The sequence below is a fragment of the Dipodomys ordii genome, unplaced genomic scaffold (assembly GCF_000151885.1).
Source record: "Dipodomys ordii isolate 6190 unplaced genomic scaffold, Dord_2.0 Scaffold8, whole genome shotgun sequence".
Lineage (NCBI taxonomy): Eukaryota > Metazoa > Chordata > Mammalia > Rodentia > Heteromyidae > Dipodomys > Dipodomys ordii.
The window spans coordinates 16,409,760-16,435,784 of record NW_012267224.1 but is presented as its reverse complement, the minus strand read 5'-3'; positions in this window follow the sequence as shown (position 1 = coordinate 16,435,784).

Below are 26,025 nucleotides of genomic sequence, written 5' to 3'. Positions count from 1 at the left end.
ATCTCAGTCTCCTGAGTAGCTAGGATGGCAGGTGTGAGCCACTGTCACCCAGCAATTTTATGATTTTTGTTGCAACAGATTCAGGAGATAGAAACATCTTTAAAGAGAATATTTCCCAGGTATGTGTGTATGTGATACATATAATATGTATCTTCTCTTAGTTATATACTATATACTTTACAATATATTACAGAGACTATCTTTGTAAAAGACTATATCAGAAGTCTACATTCCCTTTCAAATTTTCCTGAAAGTATGAAATGTAAACTGAAATTTTAAAAACAATCTTTTCATATACATGCTTAAATTAGGAATAATTTCTCATTATTAATTCACGAGTTTTAAAATAATTGAATGCTTTTTAACAAAACTGCTCCTTTGTAGTGTTGAGGATAAAATAAAGGGGCTTGGGCATGCAATAAACCCCAAGCAAAAAGAGAACACACTTGGGGGGTGCTTGTATGCTTCAAGGTCCCTTGGGTCTTAATATTTCTGTGTGCATTTCCAGAAAGCCATCATATTCTCTGATGCAAGGGCAATATTGTTTTTTATCTCAAAATCTTAACATTGACACTTTATTCTGTGAGTGTTCTGAGTTTGTCCTACTAATGGCCATTGTGATGTCTTTTGTTTCACCCTGAAGTATGGGTCTAAGACAACCTATTGCCTTTATTTTTTTCTATGGTTTGAATGTGGCTTTACTTCTCCAAGGCAAACCAAAGTTCCATTTTGAATTTTAAAGATGGTAGATATTTAATCTAACTATGTATTTAGAAGTGGGATATTTTGGAGGTTGGCATGATATCATGTGCTATCAGAGAAGTACAATTCCTATGACAAATAAGTATACTGGCTTAAAACCAGAATGATGAACACTAGTTAACTGAAAATGAGAAATATGACTATAGTTTTTATATATTACCTTCACTGTTTTGACAAGTGACTGATTGCTCCTGACTTGTGGATTTTCCCCAGTCCCTGGTAGCAGAACAGAAGTAGTAGATATTGGACCTCAGACTGCAGTGAGAATTTCACACACTAATACAGCTCAGCACTAATTCTACATTTAACTTTGGCTCAAGCCCCAACTTGAAATCATTCTAACTCAAATTCCTTCTTACTTTTGGCTTTTTCTTTCACTTGTGTTTAAAATATCATAGATAAATCTATAGTTCTTGATCTCCCTGTCTTTCCCTATAAGCTATGTTTTGCTGATAAAAATTTTTTCCTCCCTAAATTTTATCAACAACTCTGCAATGAACAACTGAAGAGTTAATACCCCCCTCTGCAAATAAATCCTCAAAAAATAACCCAATTAACAAATTGGCAAATGACTTAAAGAGAAATTTCTCAGAAGAAGTAAATATGGCCAATGGACACATGAAGAAATGTTCAACACCTCTGGCCATAAAGGAAAATCAAAACAACACTGAGATTCCAACTCACCCAGTTAGAATGGTCAATTTCACAAAAACTAACAATAACAAATAGAGATGTGGCAAAATAGATGTGGTAAAAATTGAACTCTTATGTACTGTTGGTGGGCATGTAAGCTTTTCAACTACTTTGGAAGACAGTATGGAGGTTCTTCAAAAACTGATCATTGAGCTACTCTATAACCCACTCTTGGACATTTATGCAGTAGAACACAAACAAAGCCATGGTAAAGCTATCAGCACAACCATGTTCATTTCAGCATTATTTACCATAGCCAGGATATGGAATCAGCTCAGATGCCCCTCTGTGGAAGAACTGATCAAGAAAATTTGGCATATATACACAATGGAATTCTACTCATGTATCAAAAAGAATGTTATTGTACCGTTCATAAGGAAATTGGAAGACTGGGAAAAAATAATACTAAGTAAAGTAAACTAGACCTGAGAAATATAGATTGCATGGTTTTCCTCATTTTTGATAGCTAAAATGTGCTACAAATCTACAAGTAAACACACTGAATAAAAAGCAAGGGATTACAAATGAGTTAACTAAAGTGTAACAGACTCTATGGAAAGCTCAAATAGTATAATTCCTTAGAAAAATTGTCAAAGCTCAACAAAATAATTATCAGGATATGGGAGCTTGCAAGAAGGGAGGGTGGGGCCAAGAGGAGAGAGGTAGAAGAATGAAACCTGGAAGAAGAAAGAATGCAGGCAAGGATTCCTTGTATATACCACAGAACTGAGAAATATAAGGAAAGGGGTGGGTTGAAGGGGGATGAGGAAGTTATAGTGGTGACACAGATCATGATGCATTGAACACATAAAATGCTTGTAAAATTGCAAAAAAAATCAATACATAATCTATAGGAAAGCAAGGGAAGATGAGGTTTGGGTAGGGTTGTTGAGAATGTTGAAAGGGGTGACATTGATCAAGATGTGTTCTATTTATAAATTGTTTTGGTGAATGGCAACTACTTAAAGATAATAAATATTTTTAAAAAGAACATGGCATTCATTAATTCCATAACTGAAAATACATGTTCAAAATGTGTACTCCTCACAACCTATAGTCTATACTTTGCACTAAATAGTTCTGCAGTGTGCTGATACTCTGCGGTACTGACAGGGATTTTATATCTAAAATGCAAAGGACATTAGATAGATAGATATATGAAATGAGGTAGATTTTTCCCTCAGGGATCATGGGATTAGCCATGGGCAATTAGATCCCTTCAGATAATGTCTTAATTTCTTTTGAGTTGCACTACATTATCCAGTTAGATATAAGGACCATTAAAATAATGGTTATGCCTATGATTCAAGGGCTTAAAATAAATGAGGCAGAAATAAGAATTAGCGAACATATCTAAGATCAAAACAAATGATACAATTAGTAGTTATTTACTCTTTTGGGGTTTTCAGCTCTTTGAACTTAGGGTTACATGCTTGCTCTGCAAGTACTCTACCAATTGAACAATGCTGTCAACTATATTTGCTTAGTTCACTTTGAAGATAAGTTCTCGTATTTTTCATATATATTTATGAAATGTATCTATATATGTAAATAAATATACATATAAAACACACATATATGTATTTGTGTGCATATATGTATATGTGTGTGTGCGTGTGTGTGTGTGTGTGTGTGTGTGTGTGTGCATGTGTTTTGCCAGTAGGAGGATTTGAAATCAGAGATTTACTCTTGGTGATCTATAATAAAAGCCACACCCACAATCATAGATCTATTTCTTTATATATATATATATATTATTGTAAAAATACTGTACAAATGGGTTACAGTTACATGAGTAGGGTAATGAATACATTTCCTACCAAGCATTACCTCATCCTTTGTTTTTCCCCTATCATCCCTTCCCTCCCCACCTCCACAACTCCTCCTTCCCCCCTGGAACTGTAAAGTTCGCTTTCAACATAGTGTCTTATACATCTCATTGTCACAATGGGTCAACCTGTATCCTTATTTAAGCATTTTGTTATATCCCTTCCCCTCCCCAAATTATAAAAATGTATATACAAGATGCAAGACACTGGAATCAGATACAGTGAAAACAGAGGTTATACCGTGGACAAGAACATACAAAAGAAACAAGAGAATCACATAGTGCATTGTAAGTATGTTAAAAAACAATATCAATAAAGAAAAGACAACTTGTGTCCCAGTCTTGGGGTTCATTTCGTTTAACATCATTGTATATGGTCATATGTAGATAGCATTTTGACCTTCTTAAGTTAACTCCTAGGCATTTTATTTTTTGTGGGGTTATTACAAAAGGGGTTGCTTTCCTAATTTCAGCTGCACTGTTCTTGTTATTGGCATACAGGACAGCCATTAATTTCTGAGGGTTAATTTTATACCCTGCTACTTTGACAAAGTTTCCGATCAGCTCAAGTAACTTAGGAGTGGAGTCCTTGGGATTCTTTAATTACAAGATCATGTCATCTGCAGAGGGAGAATTTTACTTCATATTTCCCAATTTGGATCCCCTTTATGTTTACAACTTGTCTTATTGCCCTAGCTAGGCATTATAATACTAAGTTGAAGAGGAATGGAGGGAATGGACATCCTTGTCTCCTTCCTGAATTTAGAGGAAATGGTTTTAACTTTTTTCCATTAAGTACAATGCTGTTGTAGGTTTTTTTTCATACACAGCCTTTATTATATTGAGGAATGTTCCATGGATTCCTTGTTTTTTCAGAGTTTCATCATAAAGGGGTTTTGGATCTTGTCAAATGATTTTTCTGCATCTATTGAGATAATCATGTGGTTCTTATCCTTACTCTTATTGATGTGATGAATTATTTAATTGATTTGTGTATATTGAACTAGCTTTGCATCTCTTAAATGAATCCTCTTTGATCGTGGTATATGTTTTTTTTAATGAGTTGTTGAAGTTGATTGGCCAAAATTTGGTTGAGAAATTTGTCATCGATGTTCATCAAAGGAATAGATCTAAACTTCTCTTTTTTTGATGAGTCTGTGCCTGGTTTTGTGATGAAGGTTATGATTGCTTCATAGAAGGAGTTTGGTAGTGGATTTTTGCTTTTGATTTTATTGAAGAGTTGGAAGAGTATTGATGTGAGTTCTGCTTCGAAGGCCTTGTAGAATTCAGCTGTAAATCCACCTGGTCCTGGGCTTTTCTTGGGTGGAAGGTCTTTTATTCATTTTTCTATTTTGATACTTTATATTAGTCTGTTAAATTGGTACAAAACATTTTAGTTTAGTTTGGGCATGTCAATATTTGCTAGAAATTCGTCTATATCTTTCAGCTTCTCAAACTTATTAGCATAAAGATTTTAGGAGTATCCCCTTTATTATATTCTGAATCTTGGTTGTTTCTGTAATGATGTTCCCACTCTCATCTCTGAGTTTGTTTATTTGGGTGTGTTCTCTTATTTTCTGATAAGATTTGCTAAAGGTCTGTCAATTTTATTAATTTTTTGAAGAACCAACTCTTTGTTTTGTTGATTCTTTCTATAGTTTTATTGGATTCTAATTATTTTTATTCTGATTTAATTTTAATTATTTGTTTCCATCTACTGGATTGGTGTTTAGCTTGTGGCTCTTTTTCAAGGAGCTTTAGGTGCCTCATTAAATTTTTGGTTTCAGATCTCTCCAATTTGTTAACTTAGGAACTCAGAGCCACAAACTCACCTCTGAGTACTGCCTTTGCAGTGTCCCAGAGAAGCTATTTGATGTGTTCATTTTTATTAAATATCATGAACATTGAATTTCCTTTCTAATGTCTTCCATGACCCACTGGTGGTTCAACAGTGTGTTGTTCAGCATCCATGTGTTACAAGATTTCCTTTGGTGGCTTTTGGTGTTGAATTCTAATTTTATTCCCTGGTGGTCTGAGAGAGTGCAGGGCATAATTTTAATGTTTCTGAATTTGGACAAATTTGCTTTGTGACCTAAAATGTGCTCTATTTTGGAGAATGTTCCATGTGCTGCTTGGAAGAATGTGTATTCTGATGTTGCTGGGTGAAATATTTGGTAGATGTCTGTGAAGTCTAGTTGATCTATGCATTTGTTTAGGTCTGAGGTTTTGCTGTTGAGTTTTTGCTGGATTGACCTGTTTCTGGATCAATGTGTGATTTGAGGGAAAGTAGTGTGTCTTGGATAAATCTGGGAGCTCTGTTATTTGGTGAATAGATATTTAGAATTGTAATATCCTCCTGAAGGAGAGATCCCTTCATTAGTATGCAATGACCTTCTTTATCTCTCCTCACTAATTTTAATTTGAAGTCTATATTGTCTGATATTAGGATTGCAACTTGCGCCTGATTATGGTGGTAGTTTGCTTGGTAGATTTTATTCCAGCCTTTCACTTTCAGAATATGTTTGTTTTTGTGGGCATGGTGTGTTTCTCAAAGGCAGCAGATATAAGGATCTTGCTTTTTGATCCAACTAGACAGTGTATGTCTCTTAATTGGAGAGTTAAGTCCATTAATGTTGAGAGATAGGACTGAAAGGTATTTGGGAGTTCCTGCCATTTTATCCACCTTCTTGGGAGCTGTACCAACTACATTCTTCCTATGCTTTTTGAATTCTCTGTTTGGGGGCTATTTCTTGTTGGTTTTCTATGTGTAGGACATTTTTAAGTATCTTTTGTAGGGATGGTTTGTTTAAATTTTTCTTTGCTGTGGAAGATTTTTATTTTACCTTCCATTATGAAGAAGAGTTTTGCTGGGTTCAGTATTCTTGGTTGATAGTTGTTTGTCTTGAGGGTGTGGCATACATCATTCCAGGCTCTTGCTTTAATTGTCTCAGCTGAGAAACCTGAAATTAATCTGATTTGTTTCTCTTTATAGGTGATTGAGCTTTTCTCCTTGAGAGCTTTAAGGATCCTTTCTTTGGTTGGAATTGAACCTGTGTGGATTACAATATGACAGTGGGATGTCCTGTTCTGGTCTGGTCTATTTTGTGTTCTAGAGGCTTCTTGTGTTTGAATAGGACTATCTTTTTGCATGTTTGGGAAGTCCTCTGCTAGGTATCCTATCCTGTTAAATAAATTTCCTAGGCTATTAACTTCTGTCTCTAGGTGCTCCTGTACACCTATTATCCTCAAATTAGGCCATCTGATGGTGTCTTCTAGATGTTGAATAGATCTATCATATTTCTTGGATTTGTCTTGAATACTTGTATGTTCTTTCTCTATAATATCTAGGCTGTCTTCAATCCCCAAGATTCGATCTTCTGCATGATCTAACCTACTGTTAAGAGTTTCTACTTTGTTTTTTTATTTCTTTTCCTTCCAATTGGTCAGATTTGATGGCTTCAAATTCTTTGTTGGAGCTTTGTTTTAGATGTTGTATGGACTTCTTTACTTGCTTAATTTGGTTTTCAGTGTTCATTCTCAAATCCCTTAGTTGATTGGTTATGGTTTCATTGGACTCCCTTTCCTTCCATTGGGCATCATTCAGCATTCGTTTGTGGCCTGCCTAGATTCCTCCAGCTGTCTCTTTGTGGATTCCATGAATGCCTCAATTAATCTTTGTCTATTCTCATCCCGCTCACACAATTCCTCTTTTAATCCTAGATTAGCCTCATCACTTTCATGATATTCTTGTATAAATCTTTGTTTAGCCTCATTATGCTCACACATTTTCCTATCATGGTCACAGTGAGATCTTTGCAGGCTTTCAAACTTTTCATTCAGCATGTTTACTGGTATTGTTTGTAGAGCATTTTGGGAACTCTCCTCTGGGTTATTCATTGACTGTTCTGTTACCTGATTGTCATGAGTGGGAATTGAAATACCTGGACTTACCATTTTTCTTGTGTTTCCACTTGTTTTTCCCATTTGGGTATGATAGCCAAACCAATTCTGAGCTAGAACACTATTTTAAGGCAAGCATCAACCAAAGCCCTGTAGTTGCACAGATTGTTTGATCCAGTCAAAATGGGTACAGATACAATCTAATTCAACAGATATACAATCTAGTTCAACAGCACACTGCTAAGGATGAAAGGACTAGGAAAAACCAAGTAAGGGGTCAGCAGACTAGAAATTAATAGGTTTAGGGAGAATTGTGAGGAGAAAATAAGATTGGAGGAACTTAGGTTGGCAAAATGAGAGAGCCATTCAGAGAAAGGGCAGGGATAACAGAAAAGGAGAAAAGAGATAAAGAAAAAGGAGAGATAAAAATAAAAAAATTAAGCTGAACTACTTAAAAATTATAGAAGTATAAAGAAATAATCCTATAATTAAGGGAGTTAAGGCTGGGAGTTTGTGAATTGAGTAATCAATATCTGAATTAAGTATGCACACAATAAAGAATAAGGTCTAATAATCTAAGACAGGTATATATCTGGGGATGAACAGAACAGCAATTAAGTAATGCAACAAAAACCCTAAAAGGACCAAAAGGGAAAAGAGTATAAAGAGAATATATTAAAAAAAAACAGAAAAGAAACAAAAATAACAACCACAACAACAAACAAAAAAAAACTAAAAATTGAGCAAAAAAGGCAACAGTTTAAAAAAGATTAGGTAGAAAAAAGTTCTTCAAAAAATTGGGGTGGGAGAAGCGCTTTCTTGTGTCTCCCCTGTGTCCATAGCCAGTCTGTTGGTGGTGGAGTCTCTGGTTTTCTTATGGTATTTGGTTGACCTGTGGCTTGGTTCATTTCCTGAATCATTTTGTCTGAGCAAGCTGAAGGAAGCTTTGCTTCACCCAGGAGTTTATGTCCCTCTTCCCAGGGTAGTTTAGCGGGAGGGTGATCTACTTTGAGTATCACTAAAGAGCAAGGTGGCTGTTTCATCTAGCTTGGAGTTGCTGTGAGGGTTGCTAGGTTGTAAGTTGGGTTGTGGCCTGTCAGCCATCAGTAGCTTTACCTTGATGGGCTAGCTCCTGAGACAGTTAACCCAGCCTGGATCCAGTCTCAAGATTTATGTATATCAAGTTTCCATTTGCTCAAGGGCTCGAGTTGCTTCCTGTGCAGCAGTTGTGTAGGATAGCCTCTGGTTCTGTTTACCCTCTAAGGAGAGTCTGCCTGGCTCATGCAAAGCTGTCTCTGCTTGGGAGGGACAACTCTCTCCAGGGGTGGAGCTGAGCTCTGCTGTGGGTCAAATCCTGTTAGCTGCCCTGGCTAAGTGTGTGTCAGTATCAAAGATGGTGGGGGAGGGGCTACCTTCCCACTGCTGCTCTGTGAGAAGTAGTGGGGATGTCTTGGGTACTCACGCCTATCCCTTGGTTTACGGGTCGTCCACATCCACAGTCTGCGACTGTCTGTGGTTGGCCAAATGAAGATTTCCACTCCTTGTTGGTTCTTGCTGGTGGAGAGTAGAATCTGCTCTGGCCCCTTTGTCCTGGGGTCTCTGTGTTGAGTATGGAAGCCAGTGGCAGCAGTTGCTGTAGCTGCTGCTTCTCCAAACCAGGGTTGCTTGAATCTGTGTCCTTAATTAAGCTGCCTGAGTTTTTCCTCTTCGGCCAAACTCTCTGTACTATGATAAAACACTTGGTGTGTCTCTCTAGCTTTAGATTTTCCATTGGAATACTAATACTGGTTTCTAGGGGAGAGCTTGCTTAGCCGCAGCCTCTCCTCTGCCATCTTCCTAGGGGTTTCTGATTACAGAAACCCCTACTTCTGCCTCCTATTTAGTTAGGATTATAGGGATGACCCAATACATGTCCTACTATTTACAAACTTTATGAGGTTTGACAATCACACTTTTGCTATTAACACTGATCCTCCTCAATCTCACATTATCAGAGAGATATTTCAAAGGAAGGCACAGAACCAGCAACAATGATACTCACAGGACACTATGTTAGAAATGAACTTGACAACTTTGAAGGGGCAGGGAGTGGGAGAGGTTGGGGAGGGAAGGGATAGTAGGAGAAAAACAAATGGGGGTGGGTAACAATGTTCCATAGGAAATACACTCATTACCTTACTCATGTAGCTGTAACCCCTCTCTACAGCATCTTTACAATAAAAATTTTTAAAAATATATAAAAAGCTTTATTGGAAATAGAACCTTGCCTATTGGAAACCTATGTGTGAAGTACACTGGCAATATTTTATTATTGAGCTATAACAAACTGTTTTCTGTTAGTATACCAAAACACTAGAGGCAGGTTAACTATAGGAAGAAAGGAGGTTTGTTCAGCTTGTAGCATGGGATGGCTGAAGTATCAGTTGATGCTGGTAAGGAGCTCATGATGAGAAGCAGGAGAATATGCAAGAGAAAGCCAAAGAGGCAGGGTAACCATAATCCTTCTTGGCTACACCTACCCATTATAATCCCCAGGAACAAGGTTCCAATACATGAAACTTCAGGCCTGGGGGAGTGCGTCCGAACTAAAGTATGAGTCAAATGTTGTGATATGGATTTGGAGGGTAGATGACTTGTGGCCCACATGTCAGTCTATTATATAATGCTATAACTTTGGGAAGTGCACATTTTCCTAAGAAATAAGGAGAAGTCTCACCATACTCACTCTTGCTTTAAATACCTACAGTATTTTATGTCAATGATGTTAGAAGAAACAGAATGGGAGAAGGAGGTAGCCATTGCAGTCATTGTGATGATCAGGTAGTTATTAGACTGTCTTGGAAGAATTTTAAATATTATTTTATTGTTATTATTAATGTGTTTTACAGAGGGATTACCATTTCACAAATCAGGTACAAGTGCATTTCTCTTTTGGACAATGTCACCCCTTCTATTGCTTTCCCCTCAGTTTCCTCACCTGTCCTTGGGATTTAGTCATTCTTCCTTCCTCATTTTCTGTGTCCCCTTTTTGACACCCCCCCAATAAAAAAACAAAACAAGGCAAAAAAAAGCTAAAACAAACACTATGGCCATGAACAAATTGGTGACATACCTTAAGGCCTTTAAAAAGACCAAAAATCTAACCTAGACTTTCCTCATGAGTAACAGAGGGATGTTGGGCCTTGAGTTCAAATTGTGACACAACATGACCAAGGGAAGGAAACCCCCCTTTTTTTGCCAAAGGCATGGTACTTACCCTCTTCCTCAGTTTCCCTGTTGAGAAACTGACTTTAGGGTGGCAGTATAGAGTCATTTTGCTCATGTTGGATCACCTTGTTTAAAAAAGCCTGTCATTTTGTCAGAAATTGTGTCACCCATATTCCCTGAAGAGAGAAACAAACTATAAATCTGGGCAAAAGGCAATCTGAAAATGGAGCAATTGCTTCTGAAAGGTACTTTCTGTTTAATCCTACACATTGGAGGCAATTTTCTTCTTTCCATCTATTTTGTTCTGCCAGGCTAATATATTTAAAAAGGCTCACTGCCTGAAAATATCAAGTGATATTTATATCAGTTCGGAGTACTTTCCTGCCATCTGAGGGAGGTCATTATGCACATTAAGTAAATGGTGATTGTGACAAAACTTGGGACTATTTCAAAATGTTACACTTAAAGCTCCTTGCAGTTCCTTATGAAGCCATATTTTTTATGTTGGGCTGTTCAATCAGGTAAAAGTTAAATAAAAAGTTATACCTAGTGAGGATTCATTTTATCTTCTGCAAATTGGTCCTAAATGAAAATTTGAACTGAGAATCACAGGCCAGCTGGAGAGGACAGGAGGACACAAAAAGAGAGATGGAAGAAATGTGGAAATGTGATGGAAATGAGCCAAGTAACTTCACACCAGAGTCCTTGATGCATGAATGTTCCCTTTCCCTACTACCCCTTGGTACTGTGGCATCCTTACTTCAGTGTCTTTGCTTTGCTTTTGCTTGAAGTCCCTAAAATGAACAAAAGTAACCTAATACACAGATTATACGCATTTTAAAAATGGTAACCTTCATGCTTAAAAATTAGTGAGAATAAATCTGCCTTCTATTCACTTCCTAGGTCAGCTAGAGCAGAATATGGCCAACAACATGGTGAAGCTTCAGAAATTTATTTTCTCATTAATCTGGAAGTTATAATTTCAAGAGCCAGGTGTGAGCAGGGCCTAAAGAGACTAACAAAGGGTGAGTGACAGGTTGGTCTTTGGTGGTTTCTTGTTCGCCTTCAGCTTAGTTTTAGGTCTCACACTTCTATCTCAGCCTTTATATCCATCCTATATCTGTCTTGTCCAATTTCCTTACATGGGTGTACATGATGTTAGACTACAAGTTCATCTTGCTCTAGTGTGTGATGTAACCCTACTTTAATGAGCTCTGTAGAGAATTTATTTATTATTGATTGATTGATTGATTGATTGCCAGTCCTAGGGCTTGAACTTAGGGCCTGGGCACTGTCCATGAACAGCTTTTGCTCAAGGCTAGCAATCTACCACTTGAGCCACAGCACCACTTCTGGGTTTTTCTATGTATGTGGTACTGAGGAATCGAATCCAGGGCTTCATGCCTGCTAGGTAAGCACTCTACCATGAAACCACATTCCCAGCCCGTGAATTTATTTTCAAATGAGGTCATATTCTGCAGCCGGGGGGTGGTGGTTGCGGACCTTTTATATATGAATTCAGCCATAATGCATTTCAACCCCTTACAACTTGAATATTAGAAAATGAATGCCACCTAGTTGATTAGATTTGCTAGGATTTGTCTCCAGAATGAAGTCAAACCTTATTGCTGATTTTGCTGGTAAATTGTGCTGCTGAAGCTATTTTGATTCGTCTTTTTAAAAATTATTGTAACTAGTCCAATGACCCACATATATTCCTATGAAGTTAAAATAGTTAATACTCTGAAAACACACCTTACTTATTGCTGTTACTTTCTTCCTATTTCAGTGATCATATGACCTTGTCGCTAGGTCATCTAGATTTTCTTCCTTCTATGTCTCATATTCAAGCAATTAAAAAAATTTAAACCCTGTATCATTGATAAAAAATCTGGTAAATTTCCTCTGACATGGTTTCCATTTTATGATATATTCTGTGTTTCCCTACAAAAGTATAAATCCAGACAAAATATCCCTTCTTAAGTCAAACATTCCTCAATGACATTGATCATAGCAAACAGACTTTCTTCCTTTGAAGTATTTTATGTCCACAATAGATTGTTTTCACCTTGTGATGTAGAGCAAGAGACTTTGTAGACTCTTTGTTCTTAATGGATTCTGGTTGCTGATCATTCAGTTGCTGTGAAATAGCATAGAAATAATTGCAGTCCCTATCTGGCTGTGGGATCAGTATTTTATATGACATCTGAATTTGAAATTAATGTGCTATTGATGCTTTTTAATGTAATGGTTTGTAAAGATCCTAAACTGGAAGCTTAAATGTAAAATTCATTGATGATGACGATGAAGCAGAGTTACTGTTTATTAAGGTGCTCAAAGCAATACAGAGGCAATTCACCTTTTTTTTTTAAAGCTCTTTAGTTGTGGTCAGTAGTACTTTTATAAGTGTGTCACTGTAAATGGTAAAGGCAGTGTAAAAGGCACTTTAGAATGACCGAGGCTGCACTGCTTTTATTCCAGATAGATGTACCACCTTTGACCAATCAGTGGTGATTTCAAATAACCTTATCTCGGCAGCAGACCGATGAACCCATGACCACCTTAGCCTATGACACAGGACACTGCTCATGCTTGGCCTGTCAGGTTACTCTTGAGACCAACATTGGTGAGGGCAACTTTTTCATTCGTACAGAACGTTTTATCTAAGGAAGCTGGAAGTTAACAAAGATTTTAGAAAAGTTACAAAAAATGTGAGGGACGTTGTCTGTCTTCTTTTAAAGAAGATGATATTTAGTCTTTGTCTCTAATTCTTGGTAACTGTTTAATACACCAAAGTGCACACTATCTATTGGATAAGGATCCTCTTGCTGTAATAGATAGTAGCCATAACTGACTGAAATCTCAGAAATATAACAGGTGTTCAATACATGTTACGTTGGTGTGTTTCAGACTATAAATTTTGATATCAATGAAGTCCTTCAAAACCCAGATGAGGACAAAATAAAATGGAATGCATTAGAGTATACCATATCTAATAATTTTTGTATATAAGAGAGCATCATCAAAACATAAATATAAAGAAAAAAGGGAGATCTCTTATTTCTATATCTTGGAGTTCATTTCAATACATACATACATACATACATATTATTCTATATAAATATAAACATGCATATAGGCATTGCTTCTTTGTGTTTCTCTCCTAAGAGCATAATTTTTTAAATCTCATTGTGTATGTATAAGTTATCACATCCCAGTGTATTCTAGATCTAGGATACACGAATCATATCTAATAAATTTAACAACTTTTAAATATGTGTTACCTCACTTAAATTTCCCAGGTCCTAGGAAATTACATCATGTTTGATTACAGTTTCTGCTCTAATATTAGGTTTGGAGATTGAAGAAGCCAGGCACCAGGCAGCTCGCGTGGGAAGTGAAGAGGGGTAAGCTTGGTTGCTTCCCCAGCACTTAGCTGTTTGGGTTTTACGTCAACTTATTACTTGTTCTCGGAACCGATCTTGTACTTACCAAACTCTCATCTTTCTAGTATGGCTTTCTTCTTTATACTTTTTTTTTTTACAGGGTATCTCTGGTTCCTATCCAAGTAATACTAGGATTCCAGCAACAATCAGATTTGCTTTTAATTAACCTGCAGCAAACTGGCTTTCCTTTCTACCAACTTTACACCCCTCCCCAAAGTAAAGCCCAAAGAAGCCAGGCACACATCTCTTCCAAGCCAGACAAGTTGTGTGGTCTTGGCCATCAGTCTTTCTGAACACTGCTTTCCTTACTTAAAAATATCCTAACCTTTGCAATGGTTTTCCAAACTTAAAATCAAGTCGTAAACTGGCACAGAGTGAACACATGGTGATATGCTTACTCTTTCTGGGACAGTCCTTGTGAAAATCCCCAGGGTATTCTGGGAAGGCCTCAGCACCCCACTGTGGCGCTGTTTCTTAGAAAAGCATTTGCCTTTCCTCATTTCCATTTGTTCTGGAGCCATACAAACAACCAGCTGGAAAAAACTTTATTTTCCATTCTGCTGATTATGAATTCCCTGGAGAGTGATACAGTGTCAGATTTCACCCATGCAACTCACTAGAGCCTGATGATTAGTAGAGCTCAAATGTAGGTGGGGTGGATGAAGGGACATGTCCAATCACTTTTCACAGACTTCCTTCCTGGTCACTCTGGTCTCCATGTTCCTGACTATACTGCATTAGACACGGGATGGGATGTTCCGGTTTCACAGGCAAAGCAATTACAATGTCATGCAACCTTTCTTGACCACCGAGGACGATGTATTCAAGCTTAGGTTTTATCCAAGGCAACCTGGTTTTAGAAACTGTACCTTTAATTCATTCCTAAGCTGCACTGGTGCCTTTGTGGGAAAAAATGTCTTTGGAGAGGTCATGTGAAAATGATGATTTATATCAGAGGGAAGTATATAAGCACACTAGGAATGAATGCGTTTATATTCCTATTACTTTATCTGGGGCCGGCAAATACCAAAATAAACTAGGATACTAGGACAAGTGAGAAGTACATTACAGTTAAATGTGTGTCTACATTAAAAGGGTAAGGAAGTTTTCACATAATCTGTCTTCTTGTCCAGGGCTAAGTCAAGAAAACTAGATCAACAGAAGCAAAACTAAACGGCATCTCATCCTTCAGGGGTGAAAGAAATTGATTGCATTTCATCATCTAATCGGCAGGAAAAATAAATGTTTAAAGGGTAGTTCCTTAAGTGTGTATGTGAAGGCTAGGTAGAAATGATAAGAGACAGGAACCAGCTGACAGATTCTATAAAAGAGGGTGATTTTCTAATGTGCCATTCAGGTAATTTAATAATTGAAAGGTAAGGAATAAGCTTCTTCTCTATAATACACAAACATACATTTTGAAATGTAGCCATTAATTTCAGTAATCAATCATTAAATGCTCAATGAAGGCTGGATTTTTCCTAGGAGCTATCTGACCCTTCCTTCATTGATCTCTGATACCCATCTACCTGGATATATTTGTTTCCTATTGAAAAGGTGAAGTTAAATTTATTGAGGGAAGAGAACATGCCTAGTGAAATTCACACAGTATGGATTTTAATGTGTAGGTTAAGCCTTATAAAACTATTAATGCTTGACCTAATTTAGTTTATGGAAATGAACAATCCTTCCTTTCCGCCCCCCTCAAAGAAGAAACATTCTGTGATTCTACTTTACGAACGTTACTCCAAAATGTATTATCTTAATTACTAGGTTGTTATATTGCTTCACTTAGAAGAAAGAACAGGATTTCAGAATCCCAGAATCTCAAACTCATTTCAGTTTTTCTGATTCATCATTTTTTCCCCTCTCTTTTCATTTCCCCTAGAGCAATGCAACCATGTGATATGAAAAATATTGGGACATCTATTGGTCTCTTTAATATGCAACATAATTTCTGTATTTGAAAGACAGAAGCTAAAATTATGCTGTAGTGTTTCTGGTTTAATCCACTGCTATAACTGAAAAAAAAAAAACCCTGAAAATCTGTTGTAGCTCATAACTATAGTAATTTACAGATTCTGTGCCTTATTAGTTTCAACATTATCACTATTTAAAAATATTTTGACTTTAAATTCTGCTCTAATGAGCTTTTATTATTCTCACAGAAATTTCTGTTTGCCAAAAGCATCTTAGATTTAAATTTACAGCCCTAAAATTAATCTCTTAGAAATGGTTCCTGTTATAGACTGTGCCCAGCTTATTTGTTTGAATAAATTTAAAAGAAGGAGCAAAAGAGCCTAATTTCTTAAAACAAACTGAGCAAACTATACTTTTAAGAGCCCAGTTTGTGTTGATAAAAATACAAAGAAATTGAATAGAGCTGTAGCAAATAAATTGTTGGATTAATAAATCATGCCGCTAGGGGGCAGTATTGATTTACCTTCTCATAGTTTGGACAAATTTTTATTTTCTTGAAAGCAGTTAATTCTGTGAGTACTCCCCCCCACCTCCTTTTTTTTAATCTAATGAAAATTCCTGCATAGGAAAAAGCTGATTTGGGCAATTCTGAACTTGAAAAATGGGTGCTTCTTGCTATTAGAAACCTTATAAATAAGTCTGCACCAAATAGGTTAGTGCTTTTTGGCATACAAACAAGAAGGTTGATGACATATGTAACTTCCATCTTGATTCAATAGGTTTAGAAGCAAAGTATTTCATTTTTATCTATTGCTCAGTGTTTGGGGATTGTTTTGAAAAGGACTTACGCCATTGAAATGTTGTTTCTCCCTATTATTTGCTTTCTCTTGTAGTCAGAGACTTTGCTATGCCCACATACAGTGACTGCGAGGTCTATATTGGAGAGACAAGATGCCAGGAGGCAGAGTGGCCTACATATTCTTGGTGAGAGTTCCAAGAACGCAAGAATGCTGGGACCCCCTGGGCCATCTCTCAGGCTTTTGCTTGTAGCGACCTTGAAGGATAAAGTAATTCCTCCTCTGGCAAAGAGCTGGCTGGCTTTTTGTTAAAAAGCAAGCTCTGAGCTCCTCCTCTGTTAATGCATGCATCAATTATGGGTCCTTGGCATACTCCTTTGGGGAATTTTAGGGTCTTAGGGAATTTATGCAAATGAACAGGAAGATCTAGCCACTATATTTGCCACGAGTCATAAAGTCTGTGGTTTCTGATCCAGAAGTCTTTTTTTCTTTCTTCTGTCTTTCATTATCAATGATAAGTCATTCATCTTGGGTCATGCACACTTATTTTTTTAAACAATAAATCCTTTTCTCTGTGGTCTTTACAGAAGAATGCATTTGTTTCATAATGAACCTAAGAAATCACTTAGTGGAGCTAAGTATTCTAATCAGATACAGAAGGACTTTCAAGACTCAAAGTAGTAAGCTGCTCATTCTCGGGTTTAACCATTCCAGAGACAAATTTTACCATCTGTTAATAGCTTGTTGCAAATGAGAATAACAGCTTTCTTTTTTAGAAACTTCTTCAGGATGTGCCTAATTCTGTTGTTGTACTTCTTTTCCTCAAGGGACTTAGTTTTGGTTTCCAAAGGTACCTTGATTTAAGAGTACTTTGTCTGACATTCTGAGTGGCCCCTGTGAGTCCAACAATTTCTTTGTGGTTTTGAATTCTTTCCCCATGGTGCTTATTCTCCATTTATTCCATGCTAATGTTTTGATTAGCTTTAAAAATATAATCCTCAAATAGAGGAAAGCTACACAATATTTTAGAGGTGAATTGGATTCTGTTACACTCCAATGACTTTTGTGCCATTCTCTTTGTTTCCTTATGTTGGAATTGGCAAAGTCAATATATTCTTCCTCATCATGGAGTAAGGTTTGATGAGTACAGTCTAGTAGTTGATATGGTCTTAAACACATTATATGAAAGAATGGAATGAATGACCTGCACAGAGTTACATTCCTGATTAGCACCATAATTCTGAGTCCTAGACTTAGAGTTGTGTGACCTAACATTTATATTTTATAAAATTTTCATGATTCTTTTGAGTTATGTTGAGTAAATGAGCAAGGTCAAGATTTTTTTTAAGTAAAACAACACAAAACAACCCCTCCCTCACATATCTTACCAAGGCCATTTTAGTGTGTGTCCAGGGATGAATTGTCATTCACTCTGCTTTGACCTCCCGTGTAAACTGGAACATCAAAGGCACCTACACCTTAGGATTTTTGTGATATAAATGGCTGAATGTGTACGGAGCACACACATTTTTTGGGTGTTGGCTGAATTGTCTTAAGAGGAAGCAAACAATAGCTGAGGTTCCACTCAATGTCGCAGATTAGGGTCAGGAATAGCCTGCCGATGAGCAGCGAGGAAGCAGCCTGTTGGAAAGGCTTCACAGAGCTGTTGTCCCTTGAACAACTATGTATAGCGGAAGGGACAAAAGATTCTGTGCTGAGACACACGAAGGATGCTTGTTAAGAAATACATCTACTTCTCTATCACTAAAATTAAGTAGTGTAACATATGTCAGTGTTCTGTGGAGCTACGAAAGAGGGCACATTTTTCAAAAGAAGTGACCAAAATAGTCCCCCTCAGAAATGGCACAGATAATAAAAGGAAAGCTATCCCTCACACTCTGAGCTGTTACATTATATCTCACATTGAAACAACTTCACATACAGTCATGGCAAATCAACAAACATAAACCTGGAAACTAAGCAATCAACCCCGTAAAGGTAAGCTCTCCATTTTCATTTCCCTTTTGCCACTCACTATTTGTATTATCTTTTTAAAATGTTTCTCTCCAATCTGAAATTTTCTCTTACTTTGCTTATTGATTCACATTTTTTTTCTTTTTAGAAATTATCTTTATGGAGTTTTACAAAGGGGTTTCCATTTAGTAAAGCAGTTTGTGAATACAATGCGTCTTGATCAATGTCGCCCCTTTCAACATTCTCACCCATCCCTCCCCTACCCAACCTACTATCATTCTTTTTTTTTTTTTTGTCAGTCATGGGACTTGAACTCTGAGCCTGTGCCTAGTCCCTCAGCTCTTCAGCTCCAGACTAGTGCTCTACCACTTGAGCCACAGTGCTACTTCTGGTTTTCTGGTGGCTTATTGGAGATAAGAGTTTCACGGCCTTTCCTGCCTACGTTGGATTTGAACCGAAATCCTCATGTCTGAACCTCCTGAGTAGCTAGGATTACAGGTGTGAGTCACCTGTGCCCAGCTTCTCATTCTTCTTAATTTTGTAGGATATACATTATTTTATGGGAAATAGAACTAAACGTAATTGTTACAGAACCAATATTACTTCTATTAGCTAGATAGGCAAATAGGGCAATAAAAGACAATCTCCCTTTATCATAACAAAATCTCAGGAAAACATAAAGTGTATCTGGCTTCCACAGAGTGTAGCACAACAAAGTCTAGCGAAAAGAATGAAGATTTTCAATAAGGAAAAAAATCTAACTCCTAGGGAGGGAATAATAGAAGTCAATGCTTAGAACTGGCTTTTCTTTTTCTTAAGCAAATTTATCAACTTAATGCAATGTCAATGAAAAATATGAACAATACTGTGTTTCTCTGTGTATCCGTTCAACACTGTTTAAAGGTGGTGAATTTGTTTTGGAGTGGTCAGTCTGCCGATATTTACTTGGAGCTTATTATTTGGCAAACACTCCAGTAAGTACTGTAAAGCAGCCATGGACAAGTCAGGGCTCTTGTTCTCAGGAACCTTACGTTCAACAGAGTCAGATCGAACAGGAAAACTGAAACCAGAGAGATAACACTTGTATCCTGAAGGCACAGAAAGAGAAAGGATAAAAGTATTATTTTGGAAACAATATAAATGGATAAGTTTTCCCAAAGGGAACAAATATAAACATTAAATTTTGTAGTGCAATATTTGCCTATTAAGCTGATGGAATTGCTAACTAAAGGAAGGGGCAGTCAATTGGTCTGAATACCCCAGAAAGCGTGTTCAATTTTTTATTATATAACTTTTTTATTGTAAAGATACTGTACAGAGGGGTTACCGTTACATGAGCAAGGTAATGTGTCCATTTCCTATCTAGCATTGTTACCCTCTCCTTTCTTTTTTCCCTACCATCCCTTTCCTCCCCACCTCCCCAACTCCTCCCTCCCTCCCTTGCAAAGTTGTAAAGTTTGTTTTCAACATAGTGTCTTGTACATCGCATCGTTACAATGGTCAACCTGTATCCTTACTTCAGCATTTTGTTGTTTCCCTTCCCCGCCCTAAATTAGAAATATGTCTATATAAGATTCAGGGCACCAGAATCAAATACAGTGACAGCAGAAGTTACAGCATGCTGGATGAACATACAAAGGAAAGAAAACAAATTGTTCAATTTTTAACCTAGTCAAACCATGGTCAGAATTCATATACAATGAGAATAATAATGAACCATACAATGAAATAGACATTGAGATCAGAGTTCTTTGTGCCTGAGACTCTGAACTTCGATTGAAATATGCTAGCAGTTGTTGATTCCAATATGGATTTGTTTTGGATTTCAACTAACTTTTGTGTTAATGCCTAGGTATTTTATAATCACACATTTTCTAAGCTTTTCCATTATTTTAGGATGAAAAACATTTAGATGTATCTTTCCTCATGTCTAACTTGCCTTGGAATAAAATGCGCTGTTATTGGGACATAAAGAATAAATAACCCATGCACATTTTCAATTCAAATTAAAACAGAAACTTGCCACATTATTTGTGCTTTAGTACTTTTCATTTATCCTGTTATTTTTCTCCTCATTTCTTGACTATTTTTTTAAATTTTATTTTATTTTATTTTATTTGTGAACATACTGTACAGAGGGGTTACAATTACATGGGCAGGATAATGCGTACATTTCTTACCAAGCATTGCAGCCTCCTCCTTTGTTTACCCTTCACATCCCTTCCCAGCCTCCCCCCCGATCCTTCCCCCCCCCCCGCTATTTTTTCTTACAGTTAAATACTTTTATTGTAATCTACATTGGTTTTTGAATATTTCTTTTTTTATTGTGAAAATACCGTACAGAGGGGTTACAATTACATGGGCAAGATAATGAGTACATTTCTTATCAAGCATTGTAGCCTCCTCCTTTGTCCCTCCTCTCTGCCCCCCTCATGCCAAAGTTGTAAAGTTCGTTTTTTGACATAACGTCTTGTATATCTCATTGTTGCAACGGGTCTGCCTGTATCTCTATTTAAACGATTTGTTTTTTCCCTTCCCCTCCACAAAATATTTCTTTTTTATTGTCAAGGTGATGTACAGAAAGGTTACTGTTACATAAGTAATTTAATAAGTACATTCCTTGTCAAACTTGTTAGCCATTCCCTCATTTTTCTCCTATTTCCCTCTCCCCACTCTCCACCCCCAAGTTGTACAGTTCATTTCCAGCATATTGTCCGTGTGTATCACTGTTGCATTGGTCCCCCCTTGTCGTTTGTCTCAGCCTTCTGCATTCCCCTTCCCTTCCCTAATTCAAATAAATGTATTTACAATACCAGGGTACCAAATTTAAATACAGTGACAGCAGGGGATATACCAAAGGGTAAAGTATACAAAAGAAACAAAAAGTCACAAAGTACATTAAAAAACAACAACAAAAAAAACCTCTTGTGTCTATATTTTGGAGTTCATTCTGCTTAGCATCATCTTATATGGTTATATCTACATAACTATTGAGCTATTCTGCTCATCTGCTAAGATCATCCTAGACGTATACTAATTATTGCAAGTAAGGGAAACCATGGGACCTATGTTTCTTTGGGTCTGGCTTACTTCACTTAATATGATTTTTACCAAGTCTTTTCATTTCCTTACAAATGGGGCAGTGTCATTCTTTCTGACGGAAGCATAGAATTCCATTATTTATATACTTATATACATATAAATATACCATTGTGTCTATATATTCTATTGTGTATATATAATATATATATTGTTTTTGAATATTTCTTATTAGTGTCCACTCTCTGAAAGGAATGGGGAAAATACCACACGGACACACATAAAACACACAACTTTTCCGCAGCAGTTAATAGGCTTACAAAAAATGACAAGCGTACGCACACTCACACTCACACACACAAATGAACACACTGTCACCACCACCAGAGAGACATTTTGATGAAAATAAAAATATCTTTAGCTGCATCTCGAAGACCAATAAATGGAAGTGATCATTCTGTAAAGAGAGAGTTTAGATTCAGGCAGATATTTCAGAGCAAATTATCTAATTAGGGAATACAGTCTCTTACACACCAATTATCCTCCATCAACTTCACATTCTTTTCCAAGATTTTAAAAAAAATTTGTGTATTGTTATTGTAGAGTTGATATACAGAGGGGTTTCGGTTATATGAATCAGGTAATGAGCCTAATTGTGTTTGAACCTTGACTCTCCTTCCCTCGTTGTCTTCCAGTGTTTCCTCCCATCCTCACCCACAAGATGTGCAGTTCATTTTCCTCACAGTGTCTAGTGAATACCAATGTTGTATTCCTTGTTCCACCTTTTATGGGCCCCCTTACCATCCTAAATACAAACTAACAAGACAAAAAGAAAAGGAAACAAACACAACAACAATGGCAATGAAAATGTCTTTTGCTTCCTTTCCTTGGAGTTCATTTCATAAAATATTATTTTAAATGATGATATGCACATAATTATTGATCCCTTGCCAACCACTCCTCTGCATGGCCTCCTTTGGCCTCATTGTGTGAATGTCGAGTCCTATATAATTTGTGATGACCATATATATATATTATATATATGTATGCTATATATATATATATATATATATATATATAATTCAGTGGGTTTGCTTGTTTATTATAGGCACATTCTAGTTACTATGTATGAGGAAAACCATGCAGCCTATGTTTCTTTGGCTCTGGTTTACTTCACTTAATATAATTTTTTCCAAGTTTTTCCTTTTCCTTCTGCTGGGTGAGTAGAGTTCCATTGTATATATACACCATATTTTCTTGATCCATTCATCCTCTGAGGGACATCTGCATTGATTTCATATCTTGGTTATGGTAAACAATGCTGCAATGAACATGGTTGTGTGGGGTGGCCTAGTTTGTGGTAGATTGAATAAATGCCCAGGAATGGGATTTCTGGGTCAACTCTATACTGCTTTCCAGAGTGGTTGAACAAGTGCATGTTCCCACCAGCAGGGTTCCAGTAGACTTCTCTTTTGGCCTCATCCCTTGCCAGCATTTGTTACTGTTAGTTTTCTTGATAATGGTTATTGTAAGTGGAGAAGTGGAGCGAGTTGGAATCTCAGTATTGTTTTGATTTACCTTTTTTTGTTTGGTGGGTTCGTGGGGCTTGAACTCTGGGCTTGGGCTCTTCAGCTCAAGGTGAGCACTCTACTGCTTGAGCCATAGCACCACTTCACGTTTTCTAATGTTTTATTGGAGGTAAGAGTCTCATGGGCTTTCCTGCTTGGGCTGGCTTTAAACCATGATCCTCAGATCTCAGCCTCTTGTGTATCTAGGATTACAGGCATGAACCACCGGGCTCCGCTTGCCTTTCTTTCTGTGTCTACTAATCATTCTTACTTCTTCCTCTGAGAATGCTCTCTTTAAACCTTTAGCCCATCTGTTGATTGGATTGTTGAGTTTTCAAGGGTTTATTTTTTGGAGGTTTAATTTTTTTGAGGTTGAAGTATATTTTAGATATGAGGCCTTTGATGCATAGCTCATAAAGATCTCCCATTCTGTGTGCTTTCATATTCTTAACAAAAACTGGAGTAAGAAAACCAAGGTGTACAAATATACAGGCATTCAAAATTAATGAGTAACCTTGAAAATATTTTGATAAGTCTCTCCTCTGTCAGGCTGAGGTTCCATGCTGTCCGGAGCTTTTGAAATTCTCTTAACAAAGAACTCTCTTTGGCTTCTCACACACTTGGTTTTTTGCTGTCCTTCTATGTCTTTTAAAAATAATATATCCTTCTTGGTTAGATTTTTCTGTGTTTTCTTGAGGAAAAATGAATGAGTGAGATCACACTTCTTACACTCATGTTCTTCTCATCTTAATTCCCTACTAATTTTTTTCGACAATATCAGGACAGAAAATGTGTTATGCTCTAACAATGAACCACAGGAGAGTGTTTTGTGAATTTCTGTATAGATTTCACCTCCTCGTCTATAAAATAGAAATAACCCTAATGCCTGGTCATCCTTCTTCAAGGTTTGGATGAGAATCAAATGATATAATGACTGTAACTTCTTTTTACCTAGATGAACAAAATGAATGCTATTGTATACAAGACCCCTAGCACACCAGCTTTGTGCAAAAGAGGTTTGAAGAAATGTACATGTTGACTTCAAGTCAACCATATCTATACTGATACAATAATCACTTCATTTACTCTTGCATGCTTTCAAATTGTATTTGCATGAGGAAACAAATGGATGCTATATTAGAGACTCTTAACTTGAAAAGGATCAATTTAAATTCCATCTTTCTGAGGTTCTTACTAAAAGCAAGTTCATATGTTGAAATGGGAGAAATGGATCAAGGTACATTGCATTCATAAACTGCTTTGTGGAGTGGCAATTCTTTTGTCTACCTACTTAAATATAATATAAAAGTAACTTCTTGAAGTCTAACCTGCCAAGATTTTGGACCTGGCAATTCCAGATAGTCAAAGGTTAACTATTGATTATCTGTTCCCTATACAATGATGATTCTAATAAAGGCCATCTGAAAGTCCAAATTGACCCAACACTATTCAAGTCATGGGCTATGTTCATCCCTGTCAATGCTGTTCTAGAAGTCCACATTCTTTGAAATCAATGGACTCTGCTTCTTTCTACCCAGGTAAGTCAGGCAGACTTTTCTGAGCTTTCATGTCAGTATTAGGTTCTTTGCATTATCACTACAAATTTCCACAAATGTTCAGACTTCAAGCCACACTTAGTCTTGAAGTTCTTGAGTCTGGAAGTCTGAAATTCAGATATCAATGGGACCAGGCTTTCTCTAAAGTCTCTGTAGATGCATTTCTTTCTTACTTCATGTAGCTTTTTGAGGCGCTGGGCAGTACTTGGAATTCTTTGGCTCATAGCTATATCATTCCAGTCTCAATTTATGCTCACATGATTTTCTTCTCTATTTCCCTCTATCTAAAAGTACATGTGCTCTTCTCTATTAGAGAAATGTCCATTATGGTTTTCAGGAATGATTCCAATATAGTATGACCAAATTTTAACTAATCTGCAAGATTCTAATTTTCCAAAATGGCTCCATTTAAAAATTTTATGTAGATATGAAAATGTGTTCCGCTGACACTCTTTAATAAACCACAGTGTTCCTATAGGGATACTATCATTTTGATAATTGAATTATCATTCTTTCTTTCTTTTTTTTAGGTAGGACATTTTGTTTTCTACATCTACAGTGTGGTCTTAGGAAAAATTCTAAATAAGGAATCTTAATAAAGAATACTTGAAACCAGAGCCAGCTTTATTTTCATGTAACCTGTTTTTTTAATGCACAGAGCTATGCTCTCACAAAATATTTGGCTTAATACTATTCTTTTTTATAATTATTATTATTTTTATTGTGAAAATACTGTACAGAGGGGTTAAAGGATGGGAAGAGGAAACAAAGGAGGAGGCTACAATGCTTGATAAAAAATGTACTCATTATCATTATTTCTTACCATTAATCAATGAATTGATAACTGCTTCAGTTAAAATTTTCATTTATAATTAAACTGCTAACTGGGTCATCTGAATCCTTCTAATAGTGTTTTGAAGATCTAACTTGGCTCTTTGTGTTGATGCTTCTTACTACTTTTTCTTCTTTCTTTGTTAATACAGCTGAAACATTGTGTCTAAACACGGGTGCACAGCACATAAAGAATGGCTAAATGTTTTCCATGGAAACTTTGGAAAAATTAGAGCCTAGACTTTTCAATATAGCTTGGGAGTGACCCAAGGAACTATCATTTTTAAAGGTTACCCAGTTTATTCTACTGTGCACCTAGGCTGAGGGACAACTTTGTTTGGTTGAACACTTATTACCTCAATTGGTGAAGTGGAATTCAAAGGTAACTTAAGATAAGAAATGACAGAGAATACAACAATTCATACTTTTCATAACCTATATGTATTTACTAAATAATGATGCCAAAGTTCAACCAGAATTTCATAGGTATGAAAGACCTTTAAC